Below are 25,722 nucleotides of genomic sequence, written 5' to 3'. Positions count from 1 at the left end.
TCTGTGTTACATTCACTGAGTTGGCTATCGATTGAGGTGGCACAGTGGTAAGGATTTGGACTCATTCGGGAGGAGTAGGATTGAAATCCCCTCCCAGTCGTCTGCGTTTAACCCCTTAGAGCGAATGCTGGCAAGGTTTCTTTGAAGTGGTACGATCGACTTCCGTCCCCATCCTTAAACAGTCCAAACTTCTGCTCTGGTTCTGGTGATCTCGCCGTCAACAGCACATTAAACCCTAATCTTCCTTTGCTCCGTTTTCCGCTCTCAGATAACCGTATGAGATAACAAACTAATGTGACTGTCCAATAAAAGGGCAAGTCGCGATACACAAGTGGTCGCTTTAGACACTAAGCGTAATTAGTTTAATTGCCATCTCTCTACAATCTTGTCTAACCTGTCAAAGTAACCATTTAATTCGTTTTACATTTAAGTAAGACGAAGAAGCAGGTGTTAATACGCCTATTTTGTTGGTTATGGCTTAAATTATGAAATTTCACAAGCTGCAGTTCAGAAGTGTCTTTTTAGGTGATTATTTGTATAGCTGTTCGTTTAATGGCGTAATAGTGCCAGAGCAATTTTTTATCGCCCTTTCGTCACCCTGTTGTACACGATTCGTCATTTCTAACTGTGGAGAGGACGTAGTCTCTCTATGACATAGTACGAAGGAAAAAAGACTAAGATTTAAAGTATCGTCGACGACGGGGTTATTGCAACCGTAGCATAATGATGGAGAAATTTAAGCTTGGGTTTCCGTAAAGGGACTTAAACCCTGCTCCTCCCGAATAAAAGTGCAGCGCCTCAAACACCTTCATCTTGCTCAGTTTTAGACACAGTGTTTCCTTACATGCAAAAAGCGAAATAAATAAATCGTAGTATCAGGAGGATAATACTAGCCACAGTTTCAAATACTACGGCCCGCGCAAACCTGCTTTCCGTAAGTGGTCTGCATTGCCGACACGTTTCTCGAACTTAAGCAGCAATATTTGGTGTGCGATTTCTTCCAAAATTTGAGCGTCAATCGTAGTACAAAAATAACGGACACAAGGCAGATAAGCACAAAACCTCAGTTAATTTGCGGCCCTCCGGCCAGCTTCAAAGCAAATGAGGCCGCTATCTGTTGTCTCTTTATCTGACGTTCCGTTATCGCTCTCGTGAAGAGTTGTGTCAACGGCTGCCCATGCAGAGTGTAGAGCTAATCGGAAGCGCCGGTGTGTCAGCTTGTAGCGCCGGCTGCCAAGTTTCTCTTCCCACGGAGCACTGCGGCAGCCACAGGTGAGCGCTCCACTTTTGATTGTACACCTTCCCGTGTAAAGGGCACTCGAAACGTTTGCTGTGGCTGGTCCTAATTATAAAAGTCAATTCTGAGTAAGCTACCACAAACGTGCTGTAGCTAACATCTGGAGCTGCTGTCTTTTTACATAGCAATGATCTGTTGGCATCTAAAGAAGCAGTGGGTGAAAGGAAAATGGCATGCAATTTTGTTGTGTACTTTTTCCGTCATTGACAGTGCTTCAAAGAAATGGTGCCAATGCTTGAGAACACTGTCCTCTCATTGTACAATATGTTTGTTTATTTACTTGCATGATCAAACAACAATTTCATACCACTCTTTACAAAAAAAAAAAATAAATGGTAAAATATAGGAAAATATACTGCGGTATAAGAACATCCAACAAATGCAGCCAACTGAAAGCCGAAAGTGTGACGTCTGTAGAATCCCTAAGCATTCCAGAGCATTTTGCAGCATGAGGTACACAGTCTGTTCAAAGTCGTCACAGCTGAAAGAGTTGCGGAGTTGCTGTTCGTACTTCTGAGCATTAATTGTGGCGTGGTCCTTCCTTAGTAGGACGGGTTTAGTTTACGTATACCCTTTTTAAATTCAAACTCTCTAGTTTAACTGGTCGCCCTGTGTTACCATTGTTTTCACTGTGGCCTAATTTCATATCTGCCCCAGTTCTTCCGAAGTTAAGATTATTCCGCAAGTCTAGCCATACTGGATTTCGAGGGTAGGAGAATCAGCACAGCAGGAGTGGTGAATTCATTTCATCAAATAGAGGGATGTTTCCCTTGATATTAACACAATTGTGGAAGGGTACGTTAAACTGTGGAGGCTCTGTTCTTCGTGCCTGACCCAATAGCCAAATGTTTTGTGTGGGGACGAAAAATGCTGTGAAGTTTTGAAAATTATGCGTCTCGCTACGTTACAGCCGAGAGAACCTGGTTTTATTAATTTAGTCTTCCTTCCGAATAACATCTTGCTGGAGGGTGGAGGTATTCCCTTCGCACTTAATAAATCCAATAAGCCATAGACGCTCTAAGATAGTGTAAAAATTGGCGACTAACGCATCTCAAGAAACATACGCTCCTCAAAACGCACTGGCGCTTAAAACCATGGTACTGATATCGAGAACCGATAGATGGCGTTCTTTTGATTTCATTTTCAGTAGGAAGTGTGACAAATTCCCATCCAGCCATTCAGATAGTATTAGTATTGTGCTGTATTCCTGAAGTCGTGTCAGGAATGGTCAGTTTTCTCCCCTGCCCCTGCCCGACAGCAAGAGTTCTGCGCTTTTAATGCTCTGAACATTACCGGGATATTAACCTGGGACCTTTAATCGTAATTCATCAACACAGGCAACAGCACACCGGCCAACAATTTCAACAGATTACACTAGTCAATAAAATTAAGCATTTTTTCTGCGTCTGGTTTGTTAATGGATGGATTTACCTAATTTTGTGGTGGAGAATTCGCTGGTAAAATCAGCCTTTCTGTACCACGACGCATTTCCTAGATACACAATAGAATCAAAAACAGTGCTGGTGAACATTGAGAATTAAAACAAGCAAGAAATACTCATAAATGTTAACAACTTTACAAGTCAGTGCTATTTAAAGTGTAACCTGTATATGGACATGACATTAGTAGAAGGTCTAAATTAGTTCACAACATATTTTCAACTTTTGTCTGTTTTGCTGTAAGAAAAATGTGACAACGATGCTCTTCTTTTGTTTGCCGTTTTCTTATCACACCTCCTTTGTAGTGACGATTTGTATATCTTCTAGCACTCCTGTACAAAAAAAAAGAAAAAAACTTCCAAACGAAAGAATAACAAACATCGAAATACGGAAAATAGTCAATAAAATTCCTTAAAAACTAAAAAATCTTACGTGCTAGAACACTTTGGAAGGTAGATTCGGATTCTACGTATCAAAATACATACTAATTGATACATCATATCCCAAATGCAAAACGCCTATTGGATAGTGTTATTTTTCTACAGTAGACTTTTCCGATAGTCAGATCTTCCCGTTGTCTCTGTATTTGGTTTCCACAAATGAAGATTCGCATCAAAGGTAGGCATTGTAGTTAAAATAGTTACATACGCAAACTTTAACGAAATTATTTATGCCATTAAAATATTCATGTGTGCTTGCATCATAGTATAGTCAGTTAATGACATGAACGTTCTTATCCACAAGAAATATTAAAGATACATACGAATTTTAAACACAAATTCTACCTACAAACTTTGTTGAAATATTGTAACACGGAAAGGGGTATAATTAAAAACAAACACAACAACCAAAGAAAGCCTTCTTCTAAATCCAACATGTGAGATATAATATCGTCGCTGTCTGTCTGATTATACTTGGTAAACATATAACATCATAGCAGGAGAAATGTCAAATTACTGACAAAATATATTCAACGTGCAACTAGTTATACAATTACGCAATATACAAAGAACTGAACACTAACAGTTAGGTGGCAATTTACTACTGATGTAATATGGACATCATGTTCATCTAGACTTAATTGCCAACATGTAATCAATCAAATGTTCAAGGCATATTATGTACGTAAATTATCTCACCAAAGCCGGCCGGTGTGGCCGAGCGGTTCTAGGCGCTCTAGTCTGGAACCGCGCGGTAACATCGTTACAATGGAATTTTTCCAGTACTGCGCTCGTTGGTGTGACATTTGTCCTTAACATTTGTAATGTCTGCAAGTCTACCTGCAAGTCGTTTGTGTTTTCATAACGTCGCATGTCGATACCTAGATGTATAACTTTTCGAAGATTGTTGACGTCACTGCGCAAAAGCAAACTGATAAAATCAAGGAACGTATCAGAACGCCCGCACTGTACTTTCATGCTGCTGTACATGAAAAACGAACCCTGTGAACAGTTCAGATTAATGGTATCAACAAGAGTCAACGCGTAGCAATAAGATGGGGGCATAAGTTTTCCGAAATTGTTGAACTCCTGCGGCCGCTTTCTGACACTGGCGGTCCTTTCCGTTTCTGCGGCGGACAGTCATTTTGTGTCCTTGTTTTGATGCTTCGCCGTGAGGAGTGGCAATTATTGTCAGATTCACACTTTAGGTCGGCCACCACCAATAGAGGGTAAATCTTTGACAGTGCAAGCCATTCGTGCTGATGAAACGTCAGTAATGTTACAAAACCAGTCTCAGCCCAAATTTCCTTCCCGTTTTCGACTTCACTCGGCTGCAGCGCTATCTTTCATGTCATCAACTCAGTTCACATATACAACCTCTCTGTTTTCTAACAATTATATCAGAATGTCACAGTAGTTACGTTAGCGGTCGTAATTTCCATCCGCAGAGTGATGTGACAACAGCAAGCAGAACGGAAGACAAGACGTAAAACCTACAACACGCTTCTGCTCCAGGCGGAAGTGAAGTAAGTAGCACATCCCCTTGTGCACGCGCAAAACACACACACTCGTAAATCGCCACATATTCCGAAATAAAGGCGACGTATTTGCGACAGTGAAAAATACAAATTTAGAAAAAAGAGACAAATATTTATTTCATTCGTCGTTTTCTAATCAGACGGAAATATAAATAACGTCGAATACTGCAGAACATACTTGTACTCCACAAAATTCATGAAAAGTCCCAGAATGTATTAACGCATAGCGGGATGCGAACCTTCTTCCTTCGGACTGTAATCCACGACATTACACAGAACCCCACGCTGTAGTCCTATAATTCCCGTCTTTTGTCTTGATATCATTGTGTCTCTTGAAGGCTTATATCGTTGATGCGTCTTTAAGTTGTTTTATGATAAGGGTGACGTGTTTGTGATAAATCTTTAATGCGCTGTTTCCTTGAAACGGCGCGCGGTAAGTTATAGTACAAAACAGTTAACTACTCTTGGCTTTTGATGTATGTAACTAATGCGAGGTATTGCGCACCGAGGAGCCGATAAAGTCACATCCTGTGGAAATATGTTTCGAAACTTCTGTCCTTCGGTAAGTATCATTTCTATGCCGACAGACCTCAGCTTTACCTATGTACCAGACCTGAAGACATTAATATTGCGATCGTCCAGATGAGTGATGATCTGTTTTCATTTGTAATATGGACGCAAATCTGGGAACTGAATGAAAAAAAGTCACAAGTAATCTTAGTATCCCATTATAAATTAATAAATTCAGAATTCCACCAACAGTTAGCTACCTCCTGTTCTGCTCGACGGTATTGAAATACCATATCAGAAATCAATAAAGAATTTGTGAGTAACTTTAAATGTGTATCTCAGCTGGGCTGAAAATACTTCCGCTTACCTCTGTAGCCTCAAGAAGCTTCGAAATGTATTTCCACAGGATGTGACTCAATCGGCTCCTCAGTTCGCAGTCATCCCAGTATCTTTGTCAGAGATTAAACACTGTCATGTCACCATAATGTAATCATAAGATACCACGTATCTAGTATCCAAGCTTCGCTCATTCGTAATGCAAAACCATTCGCAAACTCCTTTGCTATTGCTGCTGTCCGCCTCTAAAACAAGCTGCCCTGCACTCTGCGCACAATTCAGTGCCTTATATTTTTTTTTAAAGCAGCTCTTCCTTATGTAACCCTCAGAACGTCTCCCGAAAAATTAATGTATCCTCCGTCTTTCAAATAGTACAGCTAATGCTCTTATCTTCTCCCGGTTATGCTTCTTTCTCCTTTCCTTTCTCTTCGTCTCCCGGTTATGCTTCTTTCTCGTCATGTCACGCCACTTTCTGTTCCTTTATATTCATTAATTGTGTGTTATTACTTTCTTCCTTCCCACCCTTCTCCACACCTTTCTCTAATTCCCATTGCTGCTAGCACTCGTAATTAGTCTTCTTTCCTGTAATATCTAGTTATTTGTTGTACTTCCCATGTACGAATATAAACTGTGTGTTTTTTGTCTGTACTACTGTAATTTTTAATTTCTAAATTTAACATCACAAGTCAATCGTAATATACGTTAGGTAAAGTATGTGTACGGGTCAACCAAAATGTGGACACACCAAAAACACTAAACTGTACAATGTCTAATACGGCAAGAAAACTGTAAAACTGCTGGAATTTAATATAGCTTCCAGCCGTCTCGGAATGGGTAATTATGGGTCCAGTATTGTTTTCGAGTGAATCTTAAAACATTCTTCCCACAAAATAGAGGCAACACGGTGACGGAAGTGGATACCGATCACACAGCATCCTCTCCAAAGTAGACCAGAAAGGCTAAATAATATTTAGATCTGGTGACTGTGGTGGCCAGAGAGCGTAATCTTTATGATAGTATCTTTAACATTTAATGCAACAAGATCTTTGTGTCGTGACTGTACAACTCGGCAACCTGAAGATGTTCTGCGAATGAAACCAGTTATAACACTAACAGTTGGTTTTCATTAAGCATTAACAGCAGTAGATATTGTCCTTCCGGTTTCCCTGTGCGCGATAGAAATCTTCGATACGGTGCTTCTTAAAACACCTAACGCTTCGGCTCCTTTCGTTACAGATGCGCCCAAAATAGGAGCACCAACAGTTTTCCCACGTTCGAATTCGCTTGGCTCCAGCATAATGCCCTCAACAGTGCACGAAACACTATTATGACCACGAGCAACACTTCCAACGTGTTGAGGACATTCTACAGGTGCTCTTCGTTGTCAAATACAACAGGCTTGGCCAACATATGCATTAGGCATACACTGATCAATCGGAACATTATGACCATCGATCTACTATCGATATAAACCCGTCCAGGCAGTAACAGCATCACCTAGCGAGGAATGACGGCTAGCGAGACACACGCACGATGCATGTAGTAGCGTGCTGACCATGTGTAGAATGCGGGAGGCGCGTGTCTATCTGAATTCGAGATAGGGCAGATGTGATGGTCCGGAGGCTCAAAGCGAACATCACGGAAAATGCACGACTTGTCGAGTGTTCGTGGAGTGTTTTGATGAGTGTCTTCAATGCGTGACGAAGCCAAGGTGAACCCACATCCAGACATCGTGGGGTTGGGCAGCCACCCCTCATTACGGATGTCGGACGTCGTAGGCGGGGCAGACTGGTAAAGCAGGACAGCCGGCCAACTGTGGTGGAACAAACATCAGACTTTAATGCTGGGCAGGATACAAGTGTGTCTGAGAACACAGTCTACCGAACACTCCTAACTTTGGGCTTCTGCAGCCAACGACCGGTGCATGTGCCAATGTTAACACCACGACATCGACAGCTACGACTGAAATGAGCACGTGACCAATGACACTGGGCCTAGGCCCAGTGGCAGTGTGTTACATGGTCTGATGAGTCCCGATACCTTCCTCATGAAGCCAATGGAGGGCGTGAATCAGTCGTGTTCCAGGGGAACAGTTCCATGATACCTATACTGCAATACGGGTCGGGGGACAGAGAGGCGGCAGCTCCACTGTTCCGTGGGGAACACTCACGTCGCATTCAGAGATCCAGTGGAGCTTATGCAAGGCACCAGGGAGTATCGTACTCTGGTTGCAGACCACGTACACCCTTTCATGACGATCATGTTTCCCGACGCAGTGGCATTTTTCAGCAGGACAATGAGCCATGTCACATGGCCATGAGGTTTTTTTAAGGATGCCATGCCATCGCGAGTAGTGGCGGCTGTTGAGGACCCAATTCCTTCTCAGCCTGGGGTTGATTTTTGCTGTTGGGGCACCATTTATCATTTATTTATTTCATGGAGGAGTCCTGCCTACATAGTTGTTAATGTTGTACTGTCTCATGCCATCTAATAGTCAGATTTTGCAAAAATCTATGTGGTGGAATTCCTCATCCCGGTATTCACCTTAAACTGGGGGAAATCACCAAAATCCCAGTCGGGATGATCTCTTGTCTGTGAGTTTCTAATTTAAGTTTCTAGTCTAGTTGATATTCTAGTGATAGATGGATTATATCTGATCTCTGTGAATTGCTGATTTAGGTTTCTAGTGTAATTGATATTCTCCTGATATATGGATTATATCTTCTATTTATGGACTTGTGTTCTATATTGAGGAATGTGCCTACGCTATACGCTATATTGACTCTGTATGTTTCTAACCTGTAGTTTGTTTTGGATAACTCTATTCCTAGACTCTAGTGTGTGAGGAGGGAAGACGCAATCGATCGTTGCACTTCATTTCACTGGTGTGATTGGAGAGGAGCACTATGGGACTTAAGATCTTAGGTCATCAGTCCCCTAGAACTTAGAACTACTTAAACATAACTAACCTAAGGACATCACACACATCCATGCCCGAGGCAGGATTCGAACCTGCGACCGTAGCAGTCCCGCGGTTCCGGTCTGCAGCGCCTATTGGAGAGGATAGGGGAAGTTGTGTTGTGCACTTCACTTCAGTGGATTCTTCTTTTTCTGATTTTTGGACTGCATGTGCGATGGCAAGGGTATCTGAATTGGGTGATACTGAACTCGGAGATAGGTCTGCAGATTAGCACTTTCATGATCCCTTCTCTACCTAGTCTGTTCCGACCGCATTTGGCACATTTTGCGGCTATCTTATCTAAAATAGGACGAGTGTTGGTGCCCTCATAGACTAGAACGTTTGCTGTGGCGTAGTGCAGCTTCGCTGCTAGTATCGGGTTTCGGCGGTCGAATGCGGAAATTCTGTCGTACTGTGCTTTGGAGGTTGTCCTTAGGCAGACACCGTACTCAGGGATTGGTCTGACGAATGCCCTATAGGTATGTAGTACTGCGTCTGGGATAGCACCCCCGAATTTAGAGCTAATTAGTTTCACCAGATTCATCCTTTGTTTAGATTTGTTTATAATGTGGTGGAGTAGTTCGAGAAACACAGTGTCGAGTTCCAATTGATGTGCTGGCCCCCCAACTCGCCAGTGCTAAACCCGATCGAACACATGTGGAAGGTTATTGAATTTGGTATCAGAGCACAACGCCCCGTCGGCGGAATTTACGGGAACTAGGTGACTTGTGTGTGGGGTTGTGCTGCCAGCTCCCTCCGGCGAACTACCAATTCCTCTTTGCTTCCACGCCACAAGGCATCGCCGCTTTTATTCGTGCCGAAGGTGGACATGCTGGCTGTTAGGTAGGTGGTCATAATGTTCTGGTTGGTCAGTGGACATTTCTCGCACTACTTCCATATTTTTGTCCACCCCCTGTATGTTGTCTAGTTGGATGTAAGTGAGCGCTTCATGGCCGTAATCCTATGAGGCTAAAATAAGTAAATGAAAGTTCCTTATTTGACACGTTTCTTCCGTGAACCCGGAACAGAAGTGTCCAGTTGCTATGGTGGTAGGCGGCGTTCCGGTTGCGATGCGGATATGGAGAGAGGGAGCCCCGGGATTACGGCGAGTGCAGCGGCAGCGACGGTGATGAAGCGCTCCCGGCGTCCAATCCCGACGCACAATGCCCATTGTCTGGCGTCTTCGCCACTTTCTCTGTCGTCTGCGCTGCATCTTCCCATTGGCCGTCTTTATAGTGTAACGCATTGTTCGCGTCTGAGCCCAGACCTACGCATCCGCTGCATGTAATCAGCCGACAGCTCCCAGAGTGAATGTGCGTAGCGCATATCGATTAAAACATTGGTTTGCGTAATTACCGTGGAATTTGAAAAATCCCAGGACGCAGTCGAGACTAGCGGTAGTCAGCCTGGTCCCTATCGCTCACTAGTGGGCGTTCCAGCTTTCATGGTGGGCGGTAGATGGTCGGAATTTCAAAAATGTTTTCATTTCGTTCTCATGAAATTGTGACCTACGGAATTTGGTAAGTAGTTATTATTGTATGCTTTAACTTGCTGTAATTGAGCTTTACAAATTTTGTGAACTTACTTTGGAAACAGGGCAGAGAAAATATTGCTACTAACAGCGAAATAGAAGTAGGCGCTAGGGAAAATAGTTTGACTACGCATGGTCTAGACTGTAGAGCGTAGAAAGTTGTGAGAGATCTGAAGTCGAGAAATCACGGGAATTTGCGTGACAAACGGAATTTTGTTTGTTATAACTCATGTGGAGGTCTGTCCTATTAAAGAAAGAATCAGCAAACATACCACCAATAATAATCATAGTGATTTGATGGCGCAGTGGTTAGTACACTGGGTTCGTATTCGAGAGGACGGCTGTTCAAATTCCCGACCGGTTTTACGATGTTTCCTCAAGTACGAAAACAAGTATTCCTTCTGTCACCATGTACAGTTGTGTACTTTAGTGCACTGTAGTATGCAATTATGAATTAGAAAATCTGCGGTACAGCAATGGTGTACGAGGTCTGTTCAAAAAAGTACCTTTTACTTATTGTGCCTGGTTTCCTTCGAAGTACTCTTTTCCACAATTGATTCACAGCTCCAAACGCTGTTTTCACTTTCGGAAACAGTCTTGACACGCCTCTTGCTGGAACGCGAGAATCACAGTCCGCGAATTTTCTTCTGTCTCGTCTAGTGTTGCAAATCTTCGTCCTTCCAAGGGGGACTTCAACTTTGGAAATAAATATGAGTTCGCCGGGACCAGGTCTGGAGAGTGCGAAGAATGAGGCAGCACAGTGAATTCGTTTTTTGTGCATTAGTCACGTAGCAACAGGGATGAATGTTCGGGTTATCGGGACGCAAGGGCTGAACTGTATCGCCGCGCTTCAGGCCGTTTCTTTCTCCCATTTTCTCGCAGTTCTCATAGTTCTCCAGTCCGGTTTTGTCTTCTGTCTCCGACGACCTCGTCAACGAAGGAACGGAAAAGCTTATTCTTTTTTCCTTTTCCTTTATTCTTTTTGTGTGTTCGTTATTTTCTCAATACTTTTGGGGTTTGACCTACAGATTCGCAGCCGCTGTGAATTTCTTGAGGGAAACATTTTTCTGGGTAGGCACTTTATCTCACAATTTAGCGATTAGCTAAATCGCTCCCTTGGCATTATTAAGCTACGTGGTGTTTAAATCAATACCAGAAGGTATAGCGCTTCAAGAAGAAACGAGAAATAAAATATATACATATATAAAAAATGAACGTCTCTGTTACTAACATCACAGTAAAAGTCGTAATGCATATAACTGATAGATATCAAACATCCGTGGGAAGGAACATGAGATGGCGCCTGTATTAATAGTTTTGCACAGTTGTAGCAGTTAAGAGCACTGCCTGTATACAATTACTATTTAACATAATTCACACAAAAAAGTAGAAATATAAATTTCAAATGACATTAGCGTCGAATGACGTTAACACCTTACTATCTCTGACGTGAAGTCAATATGTAGAATGGAAAGAAAAGAAAAAGTGCAGCGCTTATGCGGGTTTGCATTGTGTGAGCTTACAACACATTTCAATATGTTAGTTTAACTATTAAAATGGAAACACACGTAGTATCGTGAGGATAAGATTAGAATAATTATTGCACGCACAGAGGCATTCAACCAATCATTCTTCCCGATCTCCATACGTAAATAGAACAGGAAGAAACCCTAATAACTGGCGTAATGGGACATACCCTCTGCCGTGGACCTCACGGTGGTTTGCGGAGCATAGATGAAGCTGTAGATAACGTGGTTGGTGTCTTAAAATAAAATGAAATGTATGACAACTATCTTGTTAACACGACTGTATCGTCAAAGATATAAAAAGCTATATAAAATATACAAATTTGGTTATATATACTAAGGTTATAAAAGTCATGGGATACTTCCTCATATCGTGTCGGACCTCCTTTTGCCCGGCGTAGTGCAGCATCTCGAGGCTGCATGGACTCAACAGGCCGTTGGAAGCCCCAGCAGAAATATTGTGCCATGGTGCCTCGATAACCGTCCATAATTGCGAAAGTGTTCCCGTGCAGTTTTTTGTGCACCAATTGACCTCTCGGTTATGTCCCATAAGTGTTCGATGGAAATTGTGTCGGGCTACGTGGGTGGCCAAATCATTCGCTCGAATTGTCCAGAATGTTCAAACCAGTCGCCAACAATTTTAGCCCGACGACATGGTGCATCGTTGTTTGGGAACATAAAGCCCATTAATGGCTGCATATGGTCTCCAAGTGGCCGAACATAACCATTTCCAATCAATGATCGGTTCAGTTGGACCAGAGAACCCACAGCATTATGGAGCCACCACCATCAGCTTGCACAGTACCTTGACCGAGTCCATGGCTTCGTTGGGCCTGCGCCACACTCGATCCCTTGTATTAGGTCTTACCATCTGAAATCAAGACATATCCGACGAGACCACAATTTTCCACTTGTCTAGGATCCAATCGATGCGGTGATGATCTCAGAAGAAGCGTTTCAGGCGACATCGTGCTGTTAGCAACGGCACTCGCGTCCTTCGTCTGCTGCTGTAATCCATTAACGCCGTATTTCGCCGCATTGTCCCAACGGATGCGTTCCTTGTACTCGCCAGAATGATTTCTGCGGGTATTTCACACATTGTTGCTTGATTGTTAACATTGACAACTCTATGCAAACGCCGCTGCCCTCGATCGTTAAGTGAAGAGCGTCGGGCACTGCGTTGTCCTTGGTGAGAGTAGATGCCAGAAATTTGGTATTCTCGGCGGGCTCTTGACACAGCTGATCTCGAATTACTGAAATCCCTAACGACTTCTGAAATGGAATGACCCATGCATAGTGCTCCAACTACCATTCCGTATCAAAAGTCTGTGAATTCCCGTGTGTGGCCGTAATCACATCCCAGCTGGCCGATGTGGCCGTGCGGTTCTAGGCGACCACTACGGTCGCAGGTTCGAATCCTGCCTCGGGCATGGATGTGTGTGATGTCCTTAGGTTAGTTAGGTTTAAGTAGTTCTAAGTTCTAAGGGTCTGATGACCTTAGATGTTAAGTCCCATAGTGCTCAGAGCCATTTGAACCATTTTTGAACCTTTTCCCATGAATCAGCGGAGTACCAATGACAGCTCCACCACTGCACTGCCCTTCTATACCTTGTGTAGGCGATACTACCGCCATCTGTAGATATGCACGTCGCTATCCCAAGATTTAAGTCACCCGAATGTATATGATTAACCTAAAAGTTGTAGAGAAAATCTCATGCGCGATACATAATTATATCGAAGGCATGTGAAGCTTTAAAACTGCGAGAGGATGGAGAGTGTGTTTCTGTTGTCTCTGTTAGTGTGAGTACTTTGCCTGATTTTATTGTTCACAAGTGGAGGCAGCTGTGACTTATCATTAAGTCTCTTAATCCGTCCACGATAGTGCTGCAGTGACGTAGTAACATGTGTGTTCCTGTGAAATAACTTATCATAGCTGAGCAGGCGCAAGTGGCGACCCCCATTAGCGCCCCAGTAACGGGAGAGCGTAGGAGACATCAGTCAACCGCAGCCGCTATATTCTGCTCCTCGTCATCAGAGGAGGACGTAAACACGAGAGTGAGTCCACGGGACCACCCGGTGACGGCAGGTTGCGCCAGCACTGTGCGCCTGTAAACATAGGCTGTGTTTCTGGGAACGCACGTCACGCCGCCTCCTTACCCGCCGCCCGGCATCCAAACGACCCTTGCGGCAGGCGCCACCTGCAGGCTGGACAGTGCGCAGTGGACTGGGTTCGCGGTTGTCAGACGTAGTGACTCTTTACTCTGTCACCATCCTGTCGCCGCAATTGACTCATCGTGACCGTGTATGCCAAAACAAATTCAGAAAATATATGTACATCCACATCCATTCTCTCCAAACCACTGTACAGTGCATAGCTGACAGCATTTAAATTTTTGTATTATGACTACGCGCGACTATGAGAACAAGATTACGGGTCGATTCCAGTACAAAACGTCCATTATAGGCGACAATGGGCGACTAGCGACCGATCCGTGTGGAACAGGATTATTCACTTAAAGTCCCTCGTCGCTACTATACACACTGCTAAACCCACAGTCGTTGTGGCAGTGCATTATCAAAAATCATTGTACTTTGCGAAAAAACACAGTGAAATGTTTGTGTGCCTTAGGTCTTCCACTTTTTTTCCAGTTTATGGAATGATGCACATGTGTGGTGGATAGGTCACAGCAACCATCGCAGGAATTGAATACGAAAATCATAATTGAATCGGGTAATATCGATGTATTACAACTTCTACTGCGAATGGTGTGTTATAATTAATGCCGTTACCTGCTTTGCTGGTGTCAGGTTCCGAATTAGTATTGCCGAGCAGGTAAGTTTGCTGACTGCGGAATTAGTTAGTGTTAAATACAATGCAACAAATTATTTTGCATTACGTTAAATAATATGAATCGGACTTGGTATAATAAATTTAGATTAGAAAGGTTCGACTTTCCTGTAGTGTGCAAATCTGCACGTAATAGCGCGAGGTTGGCGCACATATCGACACGTCGCCAAACTGATCTCCTTCCAACTTTGTTACACTTAAATACAGAAACTTTATATATCATTAGTGACAGAAGGTAACAAGAGTAATCTACAAGTGAAGCATGGACAAAAGTAGTGATTACTGTTGTTATTGCCGAGCTTATTAGGTGTAATTACAAGAATGCTTAAATGCTAAGATGCTACAAGAGAGAGAACCAGAAGATAAATGACAAAAGGTAGAAGGCGAATCGTGCCACTTACATTTACGAAACAATGTCTTAATTCACATCAGTGATTGGTGTATTAAGTTAGTAGCCAGAGCTTAGGTCAGACTAAACCGAAATATTTACTTACAGTGTGTGGGATTTCATTCAGTTTTCTGAATTACACACTGATGTATGAATTTGGGAGTACAGTGCTCTTACTTTGTGGTCTCAACAATGGACGTGGTTTGATGAGCGCCAGCGAGCAGCACTCTGCGTGAAGGTGAGTCGCTGTGCCTGCTCGTGTCTAGCTATATGTTAATTATACAAGGTGTTTTAATAATACTTTAAAAGACTTTGTGGACATGTCCCTTACACCGAGACAAGAAGAAATACTGCCAATAAACATGAGCTGTAAAATGCTTTGGGCAATTGTTCAATAGTAGAGATGTGTTTCAAAGTAGCGAAGATGAAAACGTGCTCATAGCGCTTAAAGTATGCGTTATGGGGCCCAAGTTTATGGAACTGTTTTTCCCTGCCTTAGTGCAAGAAACCTGTCCCCAAAGTTTATAAAAGATATTTTTGATATGTCTTTCATGTATACTGCTGCTACGAGAGATACTACTTGGTTTGGCTGTGTGCAGCAAGCTAACCACACCGGTAGGTTCATGCATACCCAGTCTTATTAAAGGCGCATATAGACAGATGAACCAAAAAGTTATGACCATATGCATAGCAACTTGTTGTTACATCTTTGGAACGCCGTACAGCGGGGATTCTGCAGGTCAACTACATCTACAACTTACTGCTGCATTTCACTGCAGCGTGCTTACAGACAACTGCATCGCCCGAGAATAGCTTCACGAAGCTTCTAACGTTATGTCCCCGTGACACTCCCTTAGCATACTCCTGAAATTGTCATTCATTTGTCGATTTTGATCTGTTAAGACCGACGCGTCGACTAGAAATCTGCAATGTAGTCGTGTATCCAACCACATATATGATGAGCTACTCTGTAGGCTCGAAGACTGAGGAACTGCAGCGAGTGCCTTCCGGAAAACAAGGAACACGGCATCAACGCCAGCGCCTGTGTCTACGGCTCTTAGCTTTTATGGACGAACAGAGCTGAGTGTCGCAAGAATCGTGTTGGCGGAATCCATATTGAGTTTTATAGAGGAGATTTTTGTTCTCCGATAACATCCTAATGCGTGAACATGAAACGCATTCCACAATGTCAGCGTCTAGGTCTGTAATTATGCCCGTCTCTCCGATGAAAACGGTAATGACCTGCGCTCTTTTCCCAATCGCCGTGTAACTTTTCTTGCTGCAATGGCCTACGATAAACTACTACAAAAGGGGAGCAAGTTCTTTCGCGTAATCTCTTTTAAGCATCGCTCATCCCTAAAATGAGTCTTAGGCCTTAATCACTTCGCGGGTTTGGTGGTCTTCGTCCTGACTTAAGGATAATCTAAGAAAGGGACAGACTTAAATAAACATTGGAAGGTTGGTCTTATCGATTCTCTGTTACGGTTCTAGTTCCTGTATTTGGGAACAGTTGTCTTGCGTAGACACTGCAATCAGCAGGAGTCATGTACGTCACATGGAACTATTCAGCTACGCAGTAACGCACTCAGATTAACTGTGCAACGTACCCAAATAAATGAAACCTGTCAAGTATTGGATACTGAATGTTGCAGCTGACGTAGCTGAGTATTTAAAAGGCCAATGATGATGTAAGTAGCAGCGATTGTCGGTGTAGCCCTTATTGTTTTTTTTAGTGACCGTAACGTTCAGACGACAAGCCCCAGCTGCAGTGTGGAGCGCGGTTTGTTTACTGGGGTTGCGTGCCGTGCGGCTGAGTCAGGTCCGCAAAGGTCACCCACGGGCCACCGTCCGACCCCAGACACGCAGCACGCTTGTTGCCAACACATGGCAGCAACTATGCCGAGCTGCAGCATGTCCCCGCTGTTGTCGTCCAAACAGCCTCTCCATCTCCTAGAGAGACGAGAAAGTAGATACCTATCTCGAATTATTGCTGCAATGCAGGTTGGTTGGATTTTTAAATTTTGCGGAGGTTACATACGAACAGAAAAGCCAGATAAGTAGCTACAGCACATACAAATCTTGTCCGCCTCCACGATAGGTGATAGAGGAAGAGGAGATTTATATAAACTAAAATAATTAAGTAATTAGGTCACAGTATATCAAATCCCTGAGTAATTAAAGCCTACCTTGACATTTTCTTCTTTGTGTGTGTGTGTGTGTGTGTGTGTGTGTGTGTGTGTGTGTGTGTGTGTGTGTGTGTGTGTTTGATAAAGATCCAGTTTAGGATCGATAAACAGTTACTTAGAAATGCGAACAGTTTCCATCTTGAGGTAGTATGTAGAGTGCTTGAAAGGCTGTAATACAAGTATCTGCATAATTTGTCTTGGGTGGTAAACATTTCGCTTTGTCTTCTGGTAAACCTTCCGGGATGTAAGGTCGTGGTCCATGAAACTCTTCAGCTCCTAACGTTTCGTCCAGAGCTGCGCTGGACATCTTCAGAGGGGTGTTTCTCCTCCGGTGAGTCTTGCCGACTCGCTTTGTTTTAGCTCTATACAAGCTCCCCGTCGTCTCCAGACGAAACGCTGATGTACTTATGCTTATTAAACTTGTATGATTACTACGCGCTATATCATGCAAAGGTATTTATTGCGAAAAGGGCTTCCAGATATGCACTTCTTCCGCCGTTACCTATAAATCCTACTTAACAACAATTTTTCTCCACGTTGAAAATTCAGTCGAAAGTCAACACTTCGATATCGTAAATAACATTAAGATTCGTGAAGGAGTAATAAAAAACGTTTCTTTCGTGAATTCTAACCCCATTAAGACACTAAAGAAATTTGCAGTACCTCTTTAGTCTTTGTTGGCACACTATCTTGTGTTGCCCTGTTCTTTCGAAATCTTGATCAGTCCTTCCAGTTATACGTATTGGTGACCGGAATGGGTCCACACTAACATTCATGGTGTGAGATTCGAACGCTCGATCGCTTGGTCACATGGAATAAAACTAATAGGGTCAGACTCATTCCAAACATAAAGTAGCGTATTTAGTTTCTGAGAACGCCCACGCGAAAAGAGGACGGCGGGAAATTGCTTGAACTGTCAGCTGCAGTCCGCGCTGCAGTTAGCCATTTGGTTGCATGCATGTAGTCGTGTTTTGTCTAATCGGTGACGAGACGGAATTCTTCTCATCTTACATATATCCTAACAGAATCCTTTGTTTTGCCGCTCAATCTCAGCGTATTATTTTCTGAAAAGACAGAACACACAGCTAGTATGATTGTTATCGGAAGCTTTGCTCGAGTTATGTGACTATCGTTTGTTTTTGTTGTGGAAAACATGATGGGTTTTGGACTTGTAAACGAAAATAAATTTCAAAGTAAGGAAATCAACTTCGTCACAACAGGTAATTAGGCGACTTACTTTCATATTCAGTACAGTGAGTCTCTTAGAATGTGTCACGAACTTGGGTCCTCATTGGGTTAATTATCTTTTTTACAGAATTAGTGAGAGGCAGAATATAGTTAGACGTAGGCTTTCGACTAGAATCGGGGAGTTCCATAGGCATTATGACTTTTACGTTAATCATGGTTTATTCCGTCTGAAAAAAATCAGGTTACGCTCTGTGTTTAACTCCATGCTTTACTCTAGTGATCCAATGTCAGGACCGGAGAAGGTATCGCTGACGGGCCGTCTCTAGTAAAACACTGCAGTTTTGAAACCAGCTTTAGAATCTATGGCAGTTACTGGTAGTGGTGGGCCAATGAGAATCAGGTAAAGCACTCCGGTAAACGATGTAACAGCTGTGTAGTGAAATGAGACGCATTTTTTTCCCTTGGTCTTCTTTCGATTAGATGCGTCTGATTGTTCATACAGTAATAACGATTCTACGCGATAAGTTGAATTGGGTGTATTTTTGTAAAAACTTTGGTAAATTTTGATCACCTACGTTGTTTCTCTGAACGCGAAAGTTTATGCGATTGACTTAGTTGATGTCAGCGGTCGGTACCTCTGAAATAGGATTTGTCGCTGGTCCAGTGCACCTCTTTTAAAATATTCTGTGTAAAGGCATTGTCATTTACACAATTTTAATATAATTTTCAAATGCCTCTTGGAGCTATACTGTCAGGCTTTTTACACCACAGAAAGAAGTAACATAAGCAGTCAGGCGTGTTATGAATGAGTAAAAATAGACGTGGGAATCGTGAAAGGGAGTATACATTTTGTCATGCAAGAGATAAGTAAGATCCTGTTTCTCACAGATAAGAACAGTGAAACATATTTGTAGCTACCACATCCTTTGTGAAACATCGCGTCGCCAGCCAGCTCTTTAAGAAGATAAAGAGTGATGGAAGCGCTAGCGTCTAGCCCTGTGAATATGGGTGCTTTATACGGAACCCATTGCAGAAAAGGATTTCTTTCTTTCATTGTCAATACACGGGTATGTCCCCTTCGTAACACTTATGTCATGTACAGCGTAAAATAATACTGTGAATACAAGGAAATGGATGGTGCATTGACGTTACCAAAATGAAATGTATCCAGTGGAGACAAGAGCAGTTCCACCGCCCTTCGCCCTTCCCTTGGTACTAATGACGGCGTCGCGAGAATGTCAGATCAGCGTCATCATCTCAATTAAATTTGCACACCGACGCTGTAGATAGTTAGTTGTTTGGGGGGGGGGGCTTTGTTTTTCACGTACAGTGAGCAAGGGACTGGAATGACGATCGGTCAGATACGGAAGAGTGTTAATTTCGTTTGCCATGACGTAACAGATAGATGTTAGCTTCGTTTGCCTTGAAGTAAATATGCTTTCATGATAGTGATGTAGGCCTTTATTCAGTAAAATCTTGATATTAGCTTCGTTTGCCTTGCAGTAAATATGCTTTCATGATAGTAGTTATGTAGGCCTGTATTCAGTAAAATCTTGATTCAGCTTCGTGTGATAGTAGGACAAAGTGTAAATCCAAATCTGCACCTGGCAAAGTCCGTTTGAAGATGGTTTGGCATTGTCAGCTATTTAAGGCCAGGTTCTCATTCAAAATGGCGGAAAATTCGATTTTTTATTGCGTTTTTTAAAGTTGTTTGTATAGAATGTTGGGACGAAAAGGTTTTGTAATGTGTGCGTTATAAAAGTTTCTACAGCCCACTGTTTGAAGAGTCACGGCCGCCGTGGGACGCTCGCAACCGAGTTGCCCGGCTCGTTCAGAAAACCTGTCGTGCCGTGACGCACATTCACAAAATGATTTATATTACGGTAAGCATGCAAACATATTCGCCGAAAAAACTGACGTACAACATGTGCAGGCTGCGGAGCTCAGCATATCCAAATAGCCTTTTCTCTCTAAGAAGAACAAGAGATTTGCTCCCAAGAATGATTCGAGTTCGGTCAAAACAAAATATTGGGTCCGCCAAATTGGGTAGACATTTTGAATTTTGAAAATCTAACTTCAGATTTGTGCTGAGCGACATCAAAAATATATGACGACACGTAGTTTTGATGCAAATTGAACTGGTATTACGTATAAAAATTTTCCCTAATCTTTAATCGGGTTTTCCTCGAGAAACAGTTTTTCAAAACTGCGTGCAGCATAAAATAAAGACGGTTCAGACTATTAACTTCTAGCTTTGACCCCCGAAAATTAAATACTTTTTTGGGAGTTTATTCCTACAATATATGAAATTTCTTAATATTAACTATTTTTTGTAAAGCTATAAAGAGTGAAACAAACCAACAAAAATCGAACTCAAAGTTCGAGTTAACATCGTATCGTTAAATTTAAGTATATTTCATTGTGTTTAGGTATAAGCTCCCATAAATTTGAGTATCGACCGACGTCCGTTTTTGATTCCCCTGAGGGGCTACACTGCACGCAGTATGCGCACCTCAAACTCGCTAACCCTTGATCAAACTATAATTAGGAGCGCTGTTTTTTTTTTTTTATTGAAAATCTAAAATAAGGTTCAAAGTATGATCAGTCGTAGTTCCCAAACAGATCCTTTGTACGTTTTTTCATTGTTTCGAAAAACAAAAAATCCAAACTTTGCCCATTTTTTGTTCATTTGAATGAGAACCTGGCCTAAAACGAGTGCGAGGAACTTGGGGTTTTTGCATATGACTAAATACCAGAGGGCCTTGTGGAGTTTTTCTTAATCGATAGTAAGTGAGAACGTATATTCGCTTAAACCATCGGGCGTTAGGTGCCGCGAATTTGTGTTTTCTGTGACGTCTGGTGAGTGCTCGGCCCCTCTGTTGTCTACGAGTGTGTTAGTTTGTAGGTACCTGTCGAAGGCGAAAGGTAGTAAGCTATGTCAGGGACACTCAAAGGATGGACTTCAGCGTTCACAGTACTAAATTCTTCTGCAATCGTTGAGAGCGATAGGCCTTTCTTTTACATCATATTAATGTAAGTTTATGAAGTAGATTGCATGTAAAAGGAAGCGTTCTCACTCCAAATTGAAATAATTTTCGCTCCATGGCCCACGTATATAATTTTTATGCTTCTTGTATTACATTTCTTGCCTTCAGCTGAGCCGTGTTTATCCGCTGTACTAAAGTAATGTTTTAAGTTTTGTTCTTCACTATCCTTTGTGTCTTACGTCAACACACAAGGCCCACACAGCCCCTGTGACAAGTGCGTGAATTTTCGAAACCAGCCGTAACGAAACTCGAGGAGGAGGAGGAGAAGAAGAAGAAGAAGAAGAAGGAGAAGAAAAGAAGGAGAAAGACAGTGAAGCTAGATTTCCAACTTTTTTGCTGTGTTGGCCGAGAACGTTTTAAAAGCTACAGAAAACAGTGGAACTCCTATTTTCAGCAAGTGGTTGAATTGTCGACTTCTCCGTCTGATGCTGGTTAGAGACTAAAGATGCAGAACATTAAATTAACACAGATATAAAGTATAGAAAATGCACGGAAATTAGGGAGCACGTATAACACCAATGAGGAAACTGCCTGAACCCTGTTACGGGGAGTTACCATCATATCGCATGATAACCATAGTTCCTTTGCCCTTAAGCTGTTGGTCTTTCGTAACTACCTTCCTTCTTTGCAATCCACCTATACATACTGACGGCGACGATGTTGACGCACTATGGTTTCAGGCTACAACTGAAATATTCGATTGCTATCGTCATCAGCAAATGACGCCGTAGGATGACGCTGAATTGATATTTTAATACGTTTCAAGGACTAGAGCGCAGAAATGGTATGGTTTATATTATTTATGTTGAATTTTTGTGATTTTATGTGAGTCAGCTGTCTGTATATTTTTTCCCTCAATAAACAGAGAGGTGCTTTGCGAGATAGAACTCCGTGGACCTCTGATTCGATCCCAGTTCAGAGATAGGCAGAGAATAAAGATGCCACAACTGCAGACAGTCAAAAGGTTTCTTGTTTGAAAACAGTGACCTCTCGCTCCCTCACTATTCATCAGCCACGAAACTATGGGGAAAGAAGAGCCTCTTGCGAAACAAGAAAATTGTAACCGCAGTGAATTAAGAAAATATATAGACTCAAAAAGTTAAAAAAAATTCTTTCATTTCTTAATGTATGACATGCACAATGAATCGAATCGTGATTAAAAATTATCTTTCGCCACAAATATTCAAGCAGAGTACTGTGCAATTTCATAGGATGCTTTTTTTTGTATTTGGTATACTACAGTTCTGGGATTCTTTTTTCTGTGGTACTCTTTTTCCATTTTTTAAAATGACTTCTGTATTTTGTTTGGGTTATTTGAAATCTTTGCAGCTAACTTTTCTATTAATAGTATATCTTCAAACTGGATTATTATTATTATTATTATTATTATTATTATTATTATTATTATTATTATTATTGACCCATAAAAACCTAGTTTGGTGGCTCCTTAAATATGTGTCACAGTTAATGCAGCACTTTTCTCGTCCTTTTATTGAGAATAATTATAGTAGCAATACTACACATTATGGTGTTTTAATGGCTTACTAGAGGTCTACCATGTGTGAAGTAAATCTGTGAACCCAACGTCGTGACCTTCCGTTGTATGTTACTAGCTATGTCTGCCTATCATTTACCTGTCGTAGCACATTTTTTCACAGAGTACGTTGGAATAACATTATATCCTTACCAGTAATACACACTGCACCACTCAAAACGTACATTTTACTAGCTTATGCAAAGAAGCTTTACGTTTTTTAAATAGTTCCATGCTCTTTAGGATAACAGAGGTATGATGACGTTACAATGGGAGAATAAAAATATTCGCCCAACGTGGGGCTCGAACCCACGACCCTGAGATTAAGAGTCTCATGCTCTACCGACTGAGCTAGCCGGGCGGCTTGGAAGCGAGCTTTGAGTAATGGTAGAACTGTAGCATCCGAGAGTTGTTCTTGAACTTTCAGTCATGATGGCGTGCTGTGATTCACCTGGGGATTTGCTTCAGTTGGCATAGTGGGCAGGGGCTAGCGGTCGTTAACGCTGCGGCGTTGACAAGTTTATGTGCGGGTCCTGAGGGGAATCTCTGTATGCGCTGTAATCTTATTTGTCGACGCTATGGAATCTCTGAAGTGATTGGACGGCTTTATGGTCCACACCTAGTTATCATCGACAATAGAGATATAAGCCGTCCTCCTATATATACATCCCGCGCACGCAGTACATGCAGAACCTACGCAATTTTGTACCGATATGTCGGTAACATCGTCCGTAATCATGCAACTGCACCCTTTTAATATTTCTGACCATTGTTTATCTGCAACAATTAATTCGGTTTTCATCGTCTCTCACTTTAACTGCTGGTGAAACAGTAGAACCCCGTGCGTTCTTACGAAGCTATTGTTTCCATTTATGATGAATCAGTACACGACTAGCTAACAGGCAAGACCAAAGAGTCATCAATGAGTCATCTAACGCCTGTTGCTGTACTGTACTTGTCATTTGCGAGGCAGGTTTGAGCTGGCGTTTGGGGATGTCCAGTCACAGAAGATGAGCCGCTCTGAAATCGTGGCCAATTACATTCGTAGATTGTTTATAATATTCACATTCGATGTACGCTATAGCATTTGATGAACTATACATTGCACCTTATATACTTTCCCTTTCATCCTCCAGAGCCTTATCATTTATTTTCCTCATAGCCTGCTATGTAGTGTGTGGTTTTCAAATATTTCCTTCTAGTTTCCGGTTTCCTGATCTTTTTTCCTTCTTCCTTCAGTACATTTAAAACCACTATTTTCCCATACACGATACAACAGCGTGTCCAGAAGTGGCACTAAAGAAAACTGCTTGTCCTAACGCTTTCATCTTCCTGTGGTATCGTATTGTTGCCTAAGCATTGTGCGGAGGGCACGATCTAATTTCTTTCTCCAAACAAATGTTGCGCAGCATTTCAGGAGAGCGCTCTGAATGTCAAAAGCTGCGTAATCATCTGCAAGAGCTTCTTGAGTAGGATGCCGCCATTAAGATAAATCAGAAAAGTCCTCTATACCTCGTTTTGGCCAGTTAGTCGAGAATGTTACCATTGATATGTGACAATTAGTTCTACAAAATTATCTTAGAAGCAGAATTGTTCAGATGCTGCAGTTCTCGTGTCGTGGCTCAGTAAGAGAATTCAGTAGTCGACGAGCTCTACCTGCATAGTATCCTACCTGAAATGAATGTTTGTCGGAAATCAGAGAAATTGTAACAATTAGCAACGAAAACTACGTACCTTAAAGTCTGATATAGTAAATATTAAATTCTAGAAATGAAATTCTGAAGTTTCGCTCGATCACCGTAGAGCGTTACTGGTTTGGGTGTGATATTGTAGTTGTACGTGCCTTCGTAGCTCAGGTCAGTAATGGACGTTAGTACAATGGATTTATGGATGATATAGTTATCTCTAATGTATTGCTGAGTGAAGAGAAAAAAAGGGGCAAAAAAGAAACTGGAGAAATATCCAATTGATAAGTTTTCAGTGTCGTGCAAAGATTTGCTACGCACAACAAAACGCACAGAGAGAGGAAAAAAACACAGAAAAACAATATCCTGTGACTACGAGGTCAGTGAGTCACAACTGGAATCAATCAAGTCATACAAATACCCGGTGTAACAATCTGTACGAATACGAAGTGGAACGATCACGTAAGTTCAGTCGTAGGTAAAGCAAGTTGTAGACTTCGGTACATTGTCAGGATACTGGGGTAAAGCAATCAGTCTGCGTAGGAGGCTGCTTACAAAACACTTATGCGTCCAATCTTGTAACACTGCTCAACATTATGGGACGCATACCAAGATGATGATTATGATGATTGGAGGTGTAAAGAGATTAAAAGTTTTTGGTTGTCTCCGTAGTTGCATTGGAAATTCACATAAAACGAAGTGGAACGAGAAAAGGAGATGGTCTGTGACCGTGTCGTTGGTTCAGAACTGCGCGACTGTAGCTTCAGTGAGATGGTTAAAAGTGAGATAAAACCGAGGCAGCTGAAAACTGTAGCCGATCACTGAAGAATACGCCAAGAAGGGTCGTCATAGACAGTACCACTAAAATGGAGTGAGAAAATGAAGATTGGCGGGTGCAGAGAGTCAATTAAATGAAACTTTTAGACAAATAAAATGCATAAATAATTATTTAAAGGTGCGTGACACTGCAGGCGTAGAAAGTAGCTGAGGACCACCCGAGGGACGCGTCGCAGGGATAGACGCACCTTGGCAGAGAACGTTGGGGTGCACCACATTTTATTATAAATTTCACTCGTACCAAATAGAAGAAACAGACGATGTTGAACGTTTACAAAGAAAGGCAACACCAGTTGTCACAGGTTTGTATCCTGAAAACCCAAAAAACCTGAATTAGCAGACACTTGAATATAAACGCAAACTGCCCTGTGAAGGACTGCTTAAAGTTTCAAGTACCAATATTTAGTGGAGAATCTGTTAATATTCCATAGCC

At 42.2% G+C, this 25,722-nt stretch overlaps 1 protein-coding gene and 1 non-coding gene across 2 annotated transcripts in view; one reads left to right on the top strand and one right to left on the bottom strand.

Moving 5' to 3' along the window:
• LOC126272538 (titin-like) overlaps positions 1-25,722 on the top strand; it is a 999,170-nt gene that overhangs the window by 126,706 nt on the left and 846,742 nt on the right.
• Positions 23,056-23,128, bottom strand: Trnak-cuu (transfer RNA lysine (anticodon CUU)). Its single transcript has one exon. It is a non-coding gene; the product is annotated as a tRNA-Lys (tRNA).

Source organism: Schistocerca gregaria, chromosome 1, assembly GCF_023897955.1.
Source record: "Schistocerca gregaria isolate iqSchGreg1 chromosome 1, iqSchGreg1.2, whole genome shotgun sequence".
Classification (NCBI taxonomy): Eukaryota; Metazoa; Arthropoda; class Insecta; order Orthoptera; family Acrididae; genus Schistocerca; species Schistocerca gregaria.
This window is presented reverse-complemented; position numbering and strand designations above follow the sequence as displayed.